Below are 17,016 nucleotides of genomic sequence, written 5' to 3' on the forward strand. Positions count from 1 at the left end.
GAAGACCATAGCTCTGTCCAACACTTCAACACCCACTTGAAGAATTGCTATGGAGTCTTCAGATCAGAACTGGTTGACCTTGAGCCTGGTCCTAGGACCATCTAGCTGAAAAGAATGTTAAGGATCATACTATCCTTCGCTTCCACCGAACAGGTAACACATGAAAATAATGGATTTGTCCTCAAGACTCCGTTTGCTGTGGCTGGAGAGATGGCTCAGAGATTAAGAGCACTGACTGCTCTTCCAGAGGTCCTGAGTTCAATTCCCAGCACCCACGTGGTGGCTCTTAACTATCTGTAATGAGATCTGGTCCCCCCTTCTGATGCACAGGCATACATGCAGGGAGAACCTTGTATACATAATTAATAAATAAATAAGTCTTTTTAAAAAATGACTTGAGTCACCACTCCTGGTTTCTGTCTAAAAAACAAAAAGTTTTGTAGATGAATTAAGTTTAGAACTTATTTCTACCATATCAAGCATTTCCTTTATTTTGTCCAGTGGCAGAATATTCCCTTTCATCACAAGTGAGTTGAGATTGCAGAAGAAATCTTTGGGTTCTTAAAGAGTGAACAGTAGAACTGTGTTCAGAGGCAGTCCATGGGGCTGGATCAATGCAGGGAACCAGGAGAGGCGCTGGTGAATGAGTGGTGACCCAGGAAAGCATTAGAAGCTGCGAGCTAAATTACACTCACACATCCTCCTGTCGTGGCCTTCAGCCTGAGCTCACTCATTCTTCAGGCTCGACAATGTTCTAGCTTCTCAGTGCTGTAGGGATTTCTGGTAAGCCTTTTATGGGTATCCAAATGAATTAACCATTGTGTCTCACCTACGCCCCAGTAATTCACTTTCAGTGGGCAGTTTTATCTCCCCAGATGTGCAAATTGTTCACAAGGGAGTCATGAGTAATTAGCGTCCAAATGCACCTGTTGTTCACAGCTGATTTTTGTCTCCTGGCTTAGACAGTAAAGAGCCTGAGAACACAGGGCTGTGTTTTCGTCCTCTAAGACTGCGGGACACCTACTGGTTTAGATTCCCATAGAATACAATGATGAATGGAGCATAGACCGTGGGGCTTGTCTTTACACCCAGTGAAAGGAAGTGTCAAAGTTTAGACAGACATCAGATACCTGAGATTAGGGCTGCGCTGAGCTCCCATAGGCCTTAGGAACTTTGATCTTGTAGACCCCTTTTACGGCTGGAGTTTCAGAATTAAATGTGCTAACTCGATTGATAGGAAAATGCATATACTCAAGTTAGAAGCGTTATGCCATGGGCATTATTGTTATATTCATTTATCCTTTTTTTCTCTTTGAGTTTAAAAGGGATTGATCTTGTGGTGCAAAGTGTAGTGGATGCTTATCACTGTATCTACTGTATAAAATGTATTAACTTACATTTTCGAAGATGACAGACATGGGCACTTCCTGCAGCCATAACTCCCTTCATCTCTCTCCACACCTAGCATAACAAATACCATTGTGAGCGCCCTAGGACTTCTTTTCTTTTGCTTTTCCTAATGCTTCTTTCTTTACTTCACTGAGCAGAGAAACACCTGTCTCAAGCAATGCTACATGCACTAGGAAAATCGGTGGGCACCTTATTGATCAGAAATTGCTTTCATAGGATGAATTCTCCTGGGATGGTGAAAATACTCTTATGTTCTCTAAAACACAGCCAACGTGAAAGGATCAGATTTTGATCAGGCCTTTTTTATTGCTAGGTTACAGAGCGTTATTGGGTGTTCTATAGAAGACACGCAAACAAGGAAACAATGACACCAGAGTTATGTCAGGCTTCTACTTGTACCACCCACCACGATGGTGAAACAACAATGTCCCCACCTCCAAGCTAAGGAGCAAATTGCAACAATCAGCTAAACCAGGAATGGGCAATAAAGTGACCTCTAATGAAGCCTTCTGCTGAGACTAAAAATACTTTGCAGAGAGTCCAGTATTTAATGAGGCAGGACTCGACCGAGCCTTTCTTTAAGGTTGTTGTCATTTCTTTTTCCCTGGGTTGAAAAATGTGACTTTCTAAATCTGACCTCATCAGATCCGTTTAGAAACCACAGTTTTTAAGGCATGGTCTTCCAAACTCGCTTCTCTCCATTTCTTTCTTCCTTTTGCCACACACATTCCATTAAGATCAACGACATACTAAAAACATCAGCAGCCTTTTGGGACTGTCCGTTGCCCACTAGCTTTCTTTTTTCTTTTTTCTTTTTCTTTTTTTTTCTTTCTGGAGCTGGGGACCGAACCCAGGGCCTTGTGCTTGCTAGGCAAGTGCTCTACCACTGAGCTAAATCCCCAACCCCGGCCCACTAGCTTTCTTGAGCATAGAAGATGGAGCTCACCTTTCACTTGTAGAAGCGGTCCTGTGGTAGAGGCGATCCTGTGGTAGAGGCGATCCTGTGATAGAAGCTGACAGACTCTGCTTCTTCAGAATTACCTAACTCTGCCAAGGCTACTGAAAGCAAAACATAACACACGGATGCAAAGATAATTGTCTTTTGAGGGACAATGCAAATAATCTTTATGTTTTTGGAAATCTTAGGTATAACTCTGGACTCCCTTTTTTTGAAATCTACTGAGTCTTTGTACAATAGCAGCCTGGTGTGCCTCACTTAATGGGCTCATAATGGGCGAAAAACCAATAATATTAAGTTGACTATTCACTAGCCATATAATAAATAAGACATCCCTTTAATTGTAGATATACCAAATATTTTTTTTCTTTTGGGCTTAGGGTCTGTATTCAGGAATGTTTCCATTCTAAAATATACCCATTAAAATTTTCATTTTAAAAGAAAAAAATTATTAAAGTAGTTGATATCCTCTTATAAAGTTTAGGTTTGTGTATTTTATTTTGAAAAAACACAGTCTACACACAAGCCTCAGTTGTTCTTTTAGCAGATGAAAACCTTTGCCCAATACTATTTGCAGCAGCTAACCCAATGTCTTACCTTAAAGAGAAAAATAACATATTTCCAAAACTACAGTCTTATTACTCTGACCCAAAAGATTAGTTTATTGTGGAAAGGAATAAACACCAAGTCTAGACTATGAAAGGGTTGGACAAGAGGCAAGGCATTCAGTTTATTGGCTGTTGCTCTAATAGAACACAGCAAAGTCAGTGACTTATACAATAAAGGAATTTTCACAGTTATAGAAGTTAGGCCTGACATTTGAGCTCAGGCCTGCCTGGCATCTGATGCAGGCCAGCTTGTTAGATCTTTCCATGGTGAAAGGTGGAAGGACAAAGAACTGCATGCATATGTGTGCATGTGTGTGCATGTGTGTGCATGTGTGTGCATGTATGTGCATGTGTGCATGTGTGTGCATGTGTGTGCATGTGTGCACGTGGGCATGTAGCAGTTTCAGTGGGGACCCATTCCCAAGATAGCAGTATAAATCCACTCATCCTACCCTCACGGTGTCCTCTGAGGACACTCTACTCTCAACTGTGTTCAGGGAGAGATTAAGTTTCTAATACATACTTTCATGCTTTTTAGATTTGCTTTATTTTATTATGGAGGAGCAGAGAGGACATACACTCAAACCACAGTAGGCTTAAAGGAAGACAGGCTTGTCCAAGTCAGAGAAAATACATGGATTCCTTCCTTCCCATGAACACAGGCCTTATGGGAAGCCCAGTGGAGTCCCTGTCTTTTCTTTCACTTCATTGTCTGGCAGCGGAGCTCCAGCACCCATGCCAGCTCCTTTGTGGAGGTGTTTTACTCTCTGTTTCTAGGAGAAGCAATGGAATGATCTGGATGTTCTCTGCGTTCCCAGAGGAATTTCTGTGATGTAAGATTCCATGTGACGGTGTCGTCAGAGGTGATTGCAACAAAAGAAACAACTAAGGAAGTTGTGTAGCACCTAGCTAGTAACCACCACGTACTGTCACCAGAGAAGACAGAAAGCGTGTTGTTGGAAACTCTTCTTCATATTTGTCTTTTTGACAGTCACAGGTAGAATTTTACTTGTGTAGGATCAAGCTAAGAAGTCATCTGCTTTAGCCTTGACCCAGGAGATCGTCACAAGAAAAGGCCAGTTCTTTCTTTTCCACCGTTCCTCTTCAGTAGTGCCCATGGGATCTGTGGATGAGCCCATCAGAGCCAGCATAACACATTTAATTAGGAAGTGACTTCTCACTGTGAGTCAGACCCATCAGTGGCCCAAGCGGGACACAATCAGAATTGGTCTCAACGACTTCAGGTCATATAGACAGTGTGGCCCACACTCAAACTGTGCCATAATAAGCTGTTGATCTACTATGAGAGACAGCAGTGTCCTAGGATACCTAATGAATTTTCCATACATATGCCCTTTTCTTTTTAATGATATAGTCCTAGAATATGATCTAGGATTCATGCTATCCACCATGAGATAATACTTAAAAAGTGATTGGAATTGTGCCCTTTGAAGTGAAACTTGAGATAACTTCTTTTTACTCCATTCCTTACTAAATACTTGGCTTTGGGTTTTTTGTTTTTGCTTTTGTTTTTGTTTTTTTTTTTTATTTTGTTTTGTTTTGTTTTGTTTAAGGTTTTTAAGGGGATGTGGATGTAGACAAAGGACAAAGAAATGCATGCATGTATGTGTGCGTGTGTGCGTGGGGATGTAGCAGTTTCAGCCGGGACCCATTCCCAAGATAGTAGTATTAAATCCATTCATCCTACCCTCATGGTGGGTGTAGGTCAGTGGGAAATTCTCAGCAGCATCTCTCACCCTCGTTCAAAAGCTTAGAGGTCAGGGGAAGGCTACCATGATATCTTCTGGATATAACGGGGCTACTGTAAACGAATCTAGAGTAGCTGAGGTTGCCTTCCTAACCTGCACAAATCAAGCCAGTCAGCCCTGTAGTGTGAGAAAGCCATTGACAGTTGATGGCCTCTGTGGGAGGCAGGGTTGATTTTCTTCAGGGATGTGGTTCCTGGTAGGTTGCCCGTGGTCCATTGGCTGGCCCCACACACATATGACAGTACTAATCAAACTCAGTGGGTTAAAACAAAAAAAAAAAAAAAAAAAAAGAAGTCATGAAGCTGGGAGGAGGATTGGCAGGGGGATAAGGTGGAAGTGATCTGGAAGGAGTTTGGTGGGATGGGTAGGTGTGATCAAGATATATTATGTACAGGTATGAAATTAATAATTAAAAAGATTAAAGAGGAGGTAATCAGCCACCAGTCAGTCCAGCTGAAAACAACAAATCAATCTTCCCCAAACTGCTAGATTAAAAGTAGCCACCTGCTTCCAGTATACACATCCTATCCTGGCAGGTCCCTGGGTAAGACACACCCTGGCCAGCAGCTCCTGGCCTACCCTTGTATTTACATGTGAGAAGTGAGTTCGAAACCACTGCAAAAGCCTCGGATTAACCTTACACTGTCTGTCTCCAAATCTGTCCTTTTAAGACAGGACTCACTACCCAGTCTCCCTCTGTGGTCTCCTCCTGAGTGTTCACTTTAGTTCTCAGGGATCATTGTGAAGGTTCCAGCTTTGTGTTACCGTCAAGAACTCTGTCTTCTCTCCCTATGTCAGCAGGACCTTCCTTGATATTCTGTGTGCTAGCTAGATCTCCTGCTTTCTGAGCTCCCTCTGACCCAGTGCTCTGTGACTGCTGTCACGCAAACACACACACAGCCTTCCCACCATTCTTAGCTTCCTCTCACTTAGGCAAAAGCAAAAACTACATACAAAACAAAGAACCAGAAAGAGGTCTGGGCGGATGGACTGGGTTCATTTGTTATTACACTGAAGCATGAATTGTCTTTGAAGATTTCCTGTCAGTCGTTCTCCCAGCAGTCTGAGGATTCATTACTCACAGGGTTTAGTCTCCCTAGAAGACCCACATTTGTTTTTAAGTGTTTTACTTTTTTCACAATAATTAGTAGATATTAATACAAAACTGAATGTGATTCATATAAAATACTATATTTAATTACAGAGCCCAAGTTCAAAGTGGCCAAGGACTTTTTGAGTGCTTTTTTTAAAAATAAAAAATGGATCAAAAGGATGGCTCTTCAAGGTTTTTTTATATTAATTTATCATCAGTGGCATGAGCAGCTGGTAGGGTGTGTGTCAGTATTTGGTGTGTATGTGTGCTCTAGGGTTAGGGTTAGGGTTAGGGTTAGGGTTAGGGTTAAGGTTATGAGCATAACTTCGTGGAGAGGTCAAAGAACAAAACTCATGAGTTAGTGGGTCCTGGGGTTGAACTCAGATTGTTAATCTTACAAGTGGTTTTAACCATGGAGTCATCTCACTAGCCCTAAAAGTAGATCTTAAGCTGTCTACACTCAGAAATAGCTCCTAAAAATAATATTAGTTGGAACCAGCATTGGCTAAAAATCTGTATTGGGCCCACAGTCAAGACTTCTCTTGATTGCTGCCAGTGCCTGGGACTCCCGAGAGCGGCAGTGGCTACAGATAAGAATAGCCACCAGCCAATATCTCCATCCTCGGAAAACTACAGTGAGCCCTAAATGATACCAAAACCCCAGAAGTGAGTGGAGGTCAATCACAGTGCTGAATCAGTAACAGAGTATCTGTTTTTGTGCATTGTCCACCATGCTAGGGAAGTAGTTAAGGCCTCCTTATGGTAAGTATGGCATCCTAGAAGCCAAAAGTCCAGGAAAATCCCAACCTATGGAAATTTCAATTAAAATATTCTGTTTAGCAAATGGCCTAAAGATACCTCAACATTCTTTTTTGTTATTACATGTAAATAGGAAATGTTTGTCGTGAGATCACAGAGGTTGGCCCTGTGTGTTAGGTTGGAAGAGCTTGGTTAGACAGTGCAGACCTGTGCTGTCATTGGTAGATGATGCTCACAAGACATTCTCTGCCTTGATTACAGCTTGTGCTTCTATATAAGATTATTACATGTGTGGGACCAGATGACCACAGTACCTGCCAGGGGTGTGTGTGTGTGTGTGTGTGTGTGTGTGTGTGTGTGTGTGTGTGTGTGATGGGGATGCGACAAGGGGCTAGGGACAGTGGCTTATAGGCCATGAGCGCTTATTGATCTGGCACAGGGCCAGAGTTTGTTTCCAGCCCCACATCTGGCAGCTTACAACTGCCTGGAGCTCCAGCTTGAAGCAATCCAATTTCTGAGTCCTTCTCCTGGCTTTAGAGGTGGGCACCTATAAGTGGCATGCATACACACACACACACACACTTAAATGCACACACACACACGCACACACACACACACGCACACACACACACACGCACACACACACACAAATAGATGCATACATGCACACATCCACACACAAATAATATAATTCCAGGGAAGTGAGGTATGGAGGGAGGGGGGAGAGAGGATGACATTACTACCAAGCACTGATTGTGTTAAGCAGGTATCATTTATCATCAGCTCCTCTAATTCTTAGCCACCAGTTAACTGTCATGGTATAAGGGTAATAAGAAAGGAAGGAAGATTGAGCCAGGATTTCCATTACACATCCCCATCCTCCTCCAACAACCGAAAATTAAGCGGAAGGCTGCATCCCGAATCAAATGTGCGTGTTTGAGCCCTAGGTTTGCGAGCTGCCACAGGCTGGTCGCGAAGCTGAGCTAACCGTCCTAAGGGAGATGTTCTTCTAAACATCTTAAGTGAGGCCAAAGATAAATCCATGGCCTATTTGTTTGCTGCCTATCGCCTTAGCTTAAAACCATGAAACTTACATCTTAACCCAGGGACAGTGAAGAAGAAAATACAAGAGACACTTGCAGAGCGTGATCTCCACCGGGTAGGAGAAAACAGCATTCTTTTTAAAATTCCCATCTGGGCATCTAAGGATGCGGGTTTCAGTGAGTGTGAGGCATGGCCAGAGTGATGGTTGATGTGCATCCACACCTCCCACAGTTCTTCCAACAACCTCCACGTTGCATGTTCACTGATTTGCATCACTACCTTAAATCATGTTGGATTCCAGCACTAATGACTCAATGGAAAAGGCCCTTGTCACCAAGCCTGACAACTCTGTGGCCGTCAATTCTGTCCTAAGCCCTGTCACCAGGCCAGCAAAACACTGAGGTGGTATTGCTGATACCTATATACTCATCCCTTCTGTTTTCATTCTACAAACATCACGATACTTGAGGACCGGAATTTAAACACCCATCTGCTGACTCCAATACTCCCAGAAATAAGAAAGCATCCAAGCCCTACACTTCAGGGTCATATGGCCCAACTCATTTCAAAGCTCTTTCCTTACTAATACAGTGCAGTCCCCCGCGCCATCCTTGAGAAAACCCTACAGTCTCCAAGCAGTGACCACTGCTTGCCGTGATGGCCATTTGACAGGAAAAGAGACAAAGTACAATTCAAAACCAAAGGCAAAATAACAGGGTGGAATGCTGAATTTCTCACTCTCTCAGACATTTCCCCCAGGCTCCTGGGGAGGTTGACCTATCACCTTCTTTGCACTGAAAAAATAATAAGGCCTGTATCGTGCTGAACATGGTGAAGGCTGCATATTGTTAGGTTTAAAAAAAAATAGGCCACAGAATCATATGTAAACAATGATCTAATCTATGTTTTAAATATGTGCTTAAACACACACAGAGAAGTCTGGAAGGGTATACTCCAGGGAGTTAGCAATGTCTATCTCTGGGGGTAAGTGAAGGAATGGCATTCATTTTTGATTTATTGCTTGAAAATTTTACAAGCTTTTTTTGTTTTCATTTAAAAATACCAATAAAAAGCTATTGGGGGATGGGGAGAGGAAAGTGGAGGGAAACGTCTGCCTTAAGACTGCGAAGCAAAGGGCCGGCAATGGCTCAATACTTAACACCTTCCTTCCGCTGTGCTGGTGGATCCACATTCCCGAGACTGATCAGGCCGGGGTTAGGGGTGGGGGGCTCCAGTTCTGGCCACTGTACACATGTGCAATGAAGTCTTTTTAGGAAACAGACTATGAATCTAGAAATCCCTGTTGCAGATACGATATTGAAGGATCAGGTAAAGTTATCAGAGCATTTAAATGAATGATCTAATTGGTACTTACTGATAGTTTTTATTTGATTATTTTGGAGAAACTGCCAGGATCCCAGCCAGGCCTCTTAGTTGGACTCCAGAAGCCAGGGGCCTGATGCCCTGGGCACGACTCTTAGGTCTGCTTCTCATCCATCCAGTCATCTACGGAGAGCTTACTGTGTGTAAAAGATTTGGTTCCAACGCTCAAGAAAACACACATTCTAGCATGAAAAACAGGGCAGAAATAGCTGTGATAGAAGTGCTGGCCAGATATCAGAGGATTAGACACAGAGCCAGGCTGTTCTTAGCTAACGTGGTAAGAGAGAAATTTGGTCATCTGGATTTATGGCTAAGCCCATAATCTGTCACAGCTTTGGTATAAGTAATTAATTCTGAGCCATCGAGATGGCTTAGTGGGTAAAGGCATTTGCCACCAGGCCTGAGCATCTGAGTTGGATCCTCTGAGCCCACACGGTAAGAGAGCACAAACTTCCACAAGTTGTCCCATGACTGCCACACACACACACACACACACACACACACACACACACCACACACACACACACACCACACACACACACACCACACACACACACACATACACCACATACACCACACACACCGCACACACACCACACACACACACACCACACACACACACAGACACCACACACCACACACACACACACCACATACACACACCACACACACCACACACACCACACACACACACACCACACACACACACATACACACACCACACACACACCACACACACACCACATACACACACACACCACATACACACACACACCACACACACCACACACACCACACACACCACACACACACACACACCACACACACACACACCACACACACACACCACACACACACACCACACACACACACACACACACCACACACACACACACACACCACACACACACACCCCCACACACCACACACACACACCCACACACACACCACACACACACACCACACACACACACACACACACACACACACACACAGTAAATTTTTAAAAACCTAAAAACTTAATTATGGAATCAACGTGTCTTATTCCTTCCTTTAAAACACTTCACGAGGAAAATTCTCACATAGATGTTTTAAGTGACTGAAGTCCTCCAGTAGTTTATGACGGAAGGCCCAGGGGGGCTGGCCACATAGGGACCAATTGCTTCCAAGACCTTATAAAAGGGAGTCTGAGAAACTTTTACCCAGAAAGCTCTCAGATTCAGTGATTCTTTGGTACGCAGAACCCAGTAAGCTACTTATGGAATCAACAGTACTGCCTTTTCTTCTTTAGAAAAGAACTGTCCAGTGTGCCTTTTTATTTAAGAGCTGCACATTCTGAGCCTGCCAGTCTGCCCCAGGGTTGGCCTCTTCCTAACCCCGCCTCCAACCCCAGCGCTATTTCAGTTGGGTGCTTCCACGTTTTGTTTTCATGCCTTTCTCCTAACTTGTCTTCAGATAGGATTTTGAGGGCACTTCTCTTTCGTCTACAAAGGAAAAACCAGATTTAAAAACTGAGAGACAATCGCCTACGACATGCAGCGAACACTTCTGTTGACTTAGGTTAAATTCTTCCCCGTTATCAGTTGTGGACGTTAGATCCACAGAAACCCAATTTAGAGCTTGGCTTCTGCTAAGAAGGGATTTTCGAGGAGAAAGATGCAAAGGGCGTGGCAAGGTTAAAAGGGGGCGGGCACCCTAACCTGGGGCTGCTCCCCAGGGCCTCAGCCACGCCTCCCTGCCTTGCTCCAGCTGGCCCAGCCCGGCCGCTGCTGGACTCTTATTTTGAAGGGTTCGAGCTGAAGCCCTGGGAGGCTCACTGAGTCACTGAGCCACTTGGCGCTATAAAACCAGGGGTACCTGCCCGGCGCAGCCGGAGGAGCCCTCGACACCCACCCTCTTGCTTCGCTGAGACCCCAGATCGGCGAGTACCAGGCAGAGCCGGGAGACTCAAGGTAGGAGTGGGAGTCCTAGCACCGTGGCTGCTGGGAAAAGTTTGAATTAAAGAACTGACAGTGCAGAGCTGCCGGTCAGCCCTTAGGAGCGAGCTGAGACAAGCTGGGGAAACCGAGCAGCGGATCGCTCCTCCCCAGAGCCTCTCTTTCCCACTAGCGGGATCTTAGTCCTGACCCCCTGGAAATTGTGCGCCAGATGGGACTTTTCCAGCTTTCCCACCCGCTTGGGACTGGAGAAGATGCTTTGGCACCCGGGTGGACCCCTCCTGCTTCTCCAGCTTCCCTGACACCATCCCCCTCTTAAAGGAGGCACCACTTGGAACAGCCAGAGCTAGAGGGGCTGCCAGAGATTTGGGAGTGGGAGCTGGGGGTGGGGGTGGGGAATGACCTCATCCTCTGGCTGTCGGTTTTGGTCTTGGAGGAGGGGTCCACACCTCCCAAGCTCCTCCCCTCCGGGTTCGCGTGTTTCTCTCTCTCTCTCTCTCTCTCTCTCTCTCTCTCTCTCTCTCTCTCTCTCTCTCTCTCTCTCTCTCCCCCCCCCCCACCATGTGTCTGTGTGTGTGTCTCTCCTTTCCTCTTCTTCCTTCCTCCTCCCCCTCCTCCCTCTCCTTTCTCCCCTCTCATGCACACACACCGCGATCACATTCAGTACAGAACCTGGAGGACTTGTGCTGTGGTGCAGCTTTCCCACACCTAGTAGGTGAGAGTTTCAGGCTGGCTAGTGAGTGGCTCCGCTTCTGTAGTAGTGCCCCTGGCCTGTCTATGCTTTGTGAGGTTAGCTGCAGCAGATTCTCTGAACCGCCAGACTCCTCTCCTCTTGGAGGATGTGTGTAGAAACCTGGTGCTCCAGGTCCTGAGAGAGAGGCCCGCCAAAGCCGGTGGTGGTTGGCTTCCCCGCCCTTTGCCCTATTTAACACCACTGTGGCTCTGTCTGGAATGATGAGTCGTCCAGACTCCAGAAGGCCTGTCACACTGAGCTGCAAGATTGAGACGTTTTCCTCTGTCTCTGGGAACTGACTAAAAGGGGCTGGGTCTCTTTGGACAAACACAACTTTCTGCTCTACTCTGTCTTGTAATAGTTGCAGGACTGGACAAGCCAAGCCCACTTGACTGTCTTTAGGAGAAACTCAGGGTGAGTGTATATTCCTCAGACCGTGGGGTCTGCAAGTATAGAGCTACAGAGAAGCTGAAGAAAGGTAGAGAGACCAGACCCCAGCATCCAAGGCAGGGTTCATAAACAGTGATGCTTTCCTGAAGAAACAGCCTTTCCAGAATAGGAACCGGCCCCACCAGCCGGCAATGCTTCTAGTTTCTCCTTGAACTATCATCTTTCGAGATAGATCTCCAGTTGTGCCCAGATGCTGGGTTCCTCCTCCTGCCGGGTACCAGCAGACAAGCAGTTTGTCTTCCAGACCTCTTCGTACCCTTTCCAACGTTTTTATTTGATGTTTTCTCTCTTCAAGATTTAGAGGGCTTGGCTTTAGTGGTTAAAGTCTGAGAATATTTTTCTATAGGTGGTTAGTGTTGGTTGATATACAAGAAGATATGAAATAAACATATTCCTGACATCTGGGTCCCTGTAAAATTTAAGTTAGAGAGGCAGTTAGGTGACTAGCCAGTCTTGGGCAAACAAGCCTATGAGAGGACAGAAGAGCTAGAAAATAGACTCTTCAACTAATTACCAAGTCTCACTCTCTTTGTGATAGGCCACTGTGTATCTATAGATTCATATATAACTATAACATAATGTGTATTGTTGACTTTAGTACAGAGAATAGAGTGGGTTGCCTAACTGATAACAGACCATACAGGCAGTCTACGCTTTTCTTCTGCTCTGTGAAAACCTGAGGTGCCGAGCAAAGAGCCTGGGCGGATGGGTAGAATCCTGGAGCTTTACTTTCTGTGATTGTTGAAAGCCATGGAATGCTGGTCACTGACATGGGTCATTAGCTCACCTGCTTTGCATGATGTAATGTCCACCTGCCCCACTGGCCCATGTAAGAACACTTAGACAATGGATAGATGTCCTACTTAGAGGAACACTGAGGTGTCTGAAGACTGTAGTCCTGAGGCACTGCATACCGTTTCCAGTTGATCTTTAAAGCTTTAACCATGACCCAGTAAGAACAATGGCGTTGTGACTATGCTGCACTAGGGTCGAGTTTCAGTTGTTTGTGTTGCCTTCGTATACCTAAACCTGGTGTTTAAAAGACTGTGTTCATTGTCTGTCTTACTACCTTCAAGGTTATAGTCTCCCCCTCCCCTCCAATAAAGCATCTTCCCCAGATTACAACAAACCATTGGCTACTAATAGAATTTTCTGGAGATTATCATAGTCCATCCCACTCAAGTATCAGAGCTATTAGGAATTTCACCAAGCGGTTATTGGTTATCTAAAGAATTAATCCTTGCCCTCGCTCCAAATTTCTTCCACTGTCCTGGCAAACCATGAAGCTATGTATAACACTGTCACCTCTTTGGGGTATATATTCACATCAGGATTTTTATATCAACATTTATTGGACTTTTTCAACACTTGTTTCAAAAGGTCATGTAAATATTGGGTGGCCAAAGTTCACTGCACCTCACAGATTTCATGCTACCTAATATCTTGCCAAGCACACCTTCATTTTCAAATCAATGGTAGAGGAAGCCACAAAAACAAAACAAAACACCTTACAAAAATAACCCTCGTTAAAAGAGTGTCCAATGCTCTGAAAGTTAACTCCAGTAAATCCAATCTCCCTTGCAACTTCTAGAGATTTATTCAGAGAGAGAAAGAGAGAGAGAGAGAGAGAGAGAGAGAGAGAGAGAGAGAGAGAGAGACTCAGAGGCTAAAGAATTAGCAATAGTTTCATCCAAAGAGATTGAGTAGATACAGAGCAATGGGCCATTGTTGCAGAGAAGGCGTGGGGAGAGACTGAATAATGAAGGCTTGAGCTATCTGGGAGGGAGAAGCACTCTGAAGGAGCTGTCTGCCTCCTGCACGAACTCTTCAGGGCAGACTTTTTCCTGAGCTGACATCGTTAGGGTTAACCATGATTGATAACATGAGCCGTCCCAGGTAGGTGAGCAGCTCAGTGCTTGTGTAGTTTGGATCGTGACTACAAGGAAGCAAACTGAAAAACGGAGAGTGGTTATCTAATGTCAGGTTGAGACTCCCACTCAGTGCATTTCAGCCCAACATCCTGAGTGAGCATCCTCTCCACAATGGCAGGTGAAAGTGGTGGTTTTTCACAGCAGACTGTTGGAAAGCACACCGCCTTCACGGAAAGGATTTCCTCCCAAGGGAAAGGCTGCCATTGGCTTGGCAGACAAGGTGTGTCAGCCAGAAGAAATGAGCAGCGATTGTTTTTCTGGCTTCTGTTGGCAGAAACCTTTCTTCTTCTTCTTCTCCTTCTCCTTCTCCTTCTCCTTCTCCTTCTCCTTCTCCTTCTCCTTCTTCTCTTCTTCTTCTTCTTCTTCTTCTTCTTTTCTTTTCCTTCTCCTTCTTCTCCTCTTCCTCACCTTCATTCTTCTTCTTCTTTTAAGAAAAAAGTGTTAAATACATGTTCAGAAGAAGACACACAAAGCCAAGTGATAGGAATAAAAGCCGGGGTTTCACCAGCGAGAGAGAGAGAGAGAGAGAGAGAGAGAGAGAGAGAGAGAGAGAGAGAGAGAGAGGAAAAAAACTGATCTTTATTAAAGAAACAGAACAATCACTGGGCTGGGGAAATGGCTCCTTTGGTAAAGTTCTTGCCCAGGAAGCATGAGGATCTGTGGTCCAACCTCAGAACCCACATTTGCAAACCCAGAGCTGAGGATGCAGAAACCAGCAAGCCCATCCATCAGACTTGGCAAGTTCAAGTGAGAGACCCTGTCTTAGAAAGAAGACGGATGGATGCTAACTGAACAGCTAACACCTAAGCCCTCTCTTGGCTCCACATACACACAGAGACATACAGACCTGCATACAAGTATGCTCTCGTATGTGTACCCACAATGCAAGCATGTGCCTGTCTCTCTCTCTCTCTGTCTGTCTCTCTGTCTGTCTCTCTCTGTCTCTCTCTCTCTGAAGAACTGGTAAGCCTTTAACTTGCTGAGGTTGTACCCTTTCCCTTTGAGCTGTTACATACAGTGGTTAGACTCCGTCCCAGTCCAGCCCAGCAACGCTGTTGACGTAAGTCTGCATTATTAATAGTGTCATAGGATGACCGGGTCACTATATATAACACAGTTGTTATGGGAGAAAATGCACTCGGATCCAACTTGAACACTTTAGGGTTTTTGCCCCCAGAACAATGGCAAAATGGACACTTTTCGTTTTTTCCGTTTAAGCCCCAGAGGAAATGGGACGAGCAGAGATAGATTTTTCTCTCAGCCTCTCCTTCTGCTAACAGACTCCACCCTGGATCCACAGAGCTATGGGGAAAGGGATCCTGGCAGGAGCTATCTTTGTAGCAACACAGGCTCAGTGCAGAGCAGAAGAGGGCAGCAGTGATGGGGAAGAAGGGAAAGCTAATTGTCCACCAACCGCGGGACTGTTGGGATGGATGGGTTAGCCGTGTGAGCTACTGACAGACTGGCCCTGTCTCCTGACTAAGCAAGAGGCTCACGGTAGGACACAAACCTAGGCTTTCACATGGCTTGGTTGTACGTTAGTAGTTTTTAAACCAGGGTTAGGTTTGAAATGGAATCTGGTCTAGTGGAAAGAAAGATTATACACCAGTGCCTTTTTCTTCACATTCCCTTCTTCTTCTACCTCTTCATCTTCCTCCTCTTCCTCCCCCTCCTTATCAGTCTGCCATATTCCTAAGCTAGTGCCAATTTGGGTTTGAGGTTGAACAAAAAGTAAATTTGAATACACACACACACACACACACACACACACACACACACACACACACACACACGATGCTAAATATGCTAAAATATTTACTCTTTTATATCATTTAGTCCCCGTCGTAATCCCATGTGCTCTGTACTTTGAGCACTCACATCTCAAAACTGATGAAAGGGTGATGTGGAGAGGGCTAGTCATTTTCCCAGGAGTCACACAAATCAGAAAGGGCAGCACTAGGACTAAGTAAATCAGCAGATATTGAGTAAGCTCTATGTCCCGGGCACTATGGGAATAAGTTAGTGTTCTAAACGGAAAATATGCAAACCTCCCTGTCCCTTTGGAGCTTAAATTCCAGGGGTGACTGACAAACTATAACCACCTCACACTTCAGATGGACTTGCATGCCGCATGCTCCTGTGGAGGAGGCCTGGGAATGTCAAGATGAGGTGGGATTCAGTGAATCAGAAAACATAGACCTCCTAGTGGTTCTGAGGCAACAGAGTCCAGATTTGTGGGACAGGATTGTCTCTCACAGCAAACTATTTTGTTTTGTACCTCTCCATGTTCCATTATGGGCTTTCTCCATCAGTCACTCCCAGTGCCCCAACAAGGGACCAGGAAGTAGCCAAAAACAACTCACAAAGGGCTTGACCTCTGTCTGTCCAAAGGTCAGGAGGGATGGGGACAGTGGAGGGAGGAACTTTCTGAAGAAGGTGGGGACCTTGTGTGCAGCAATAGGTTGGAGTCAGCCTTAGTGTAAAAGGCAGAAAAAGTTCTGTGGGGCTGGACAGAAGGCTGAGTCCCAAGGCAGTGGTTTAGGAGTGGGTAGGAGCTGGGGAGGGAGCTTGTGGGAGTTCTCTCTGTTTCTGCTTTCTTTGTGAAATGGAGAACTCACTCATCAGCAGAGAGTGGGTTGGGGAGGGAGTGTAAGGAACAGAATGAGGAGAGAGATATGTGGCCATCACCTGAGGGAAAAAGGAAGTCTGCCTGTAAGTGGTGATGTGTACACGCAGGTCATCCCAAGTTCAGAGTCTTTATCTTAATGTCTCTGACATATCGGAGCTCAAAATTCTGTCTGAAGCTCCCTTGAGGACAGGGACTCTTACTTGATTAGAGTGGAACCCTGCAGGTAATGTGTCTAGTGTTTGTGAGCGATGTCTATAAGAAACCTCCTATACATTTGTCCAGAAATGTTAGGGCGTGGTGATATGAGTCTTT

General features: G+C 45.1%; 2 protein-coding genes across 10 annotated transcripts in view; both read left to right on the top strand.

Moving 5' to 3' along the window:
* Positions 1 to 17,016, top strand: part of Erich1 (glutamate-rich 1) — a gene marked incomplete at its 5' end in the record, with an annotated part of 52,793,804 nt that overhangs the window by 3,972,425 nt on the left and 48,804,363 nt on the right.
* The window catches only part of Palld (palladin, cytoskeletal associated protein), a 393,100-nt gene that overhangs the window by 301,303 nt on the left and 74,781 nt on the right, over positions 1 to 17,016 (top strand). For 2 of the 10 annotated variants that reach the window (NM_001433253.1, NM_001433252.1), the window contains exon 1: positions 10,897 to 10,976. The gene's annotated coding sequence lies outside the window, so the exon portion shown is untranslated. 10 annotated transcript variants of the gene reach the window in all.

The sequence above is a fragment of the Rattus norvegicus genome, chromosome 16 (assembly GCF_021556685.1).
Source record: "Rattus norvegicus strain SHRSP/BbbUtx chromosome 16, alternate assembly SHRSP_T2T, whole genome shotgun sequence".
In the NCBI taxonomy this organism is placed as follows: Eukaryota; Metazoa; Chordata; class Mammalia; order Rodentia; family Muridae; genus Rattus; species Rattus norvegicus.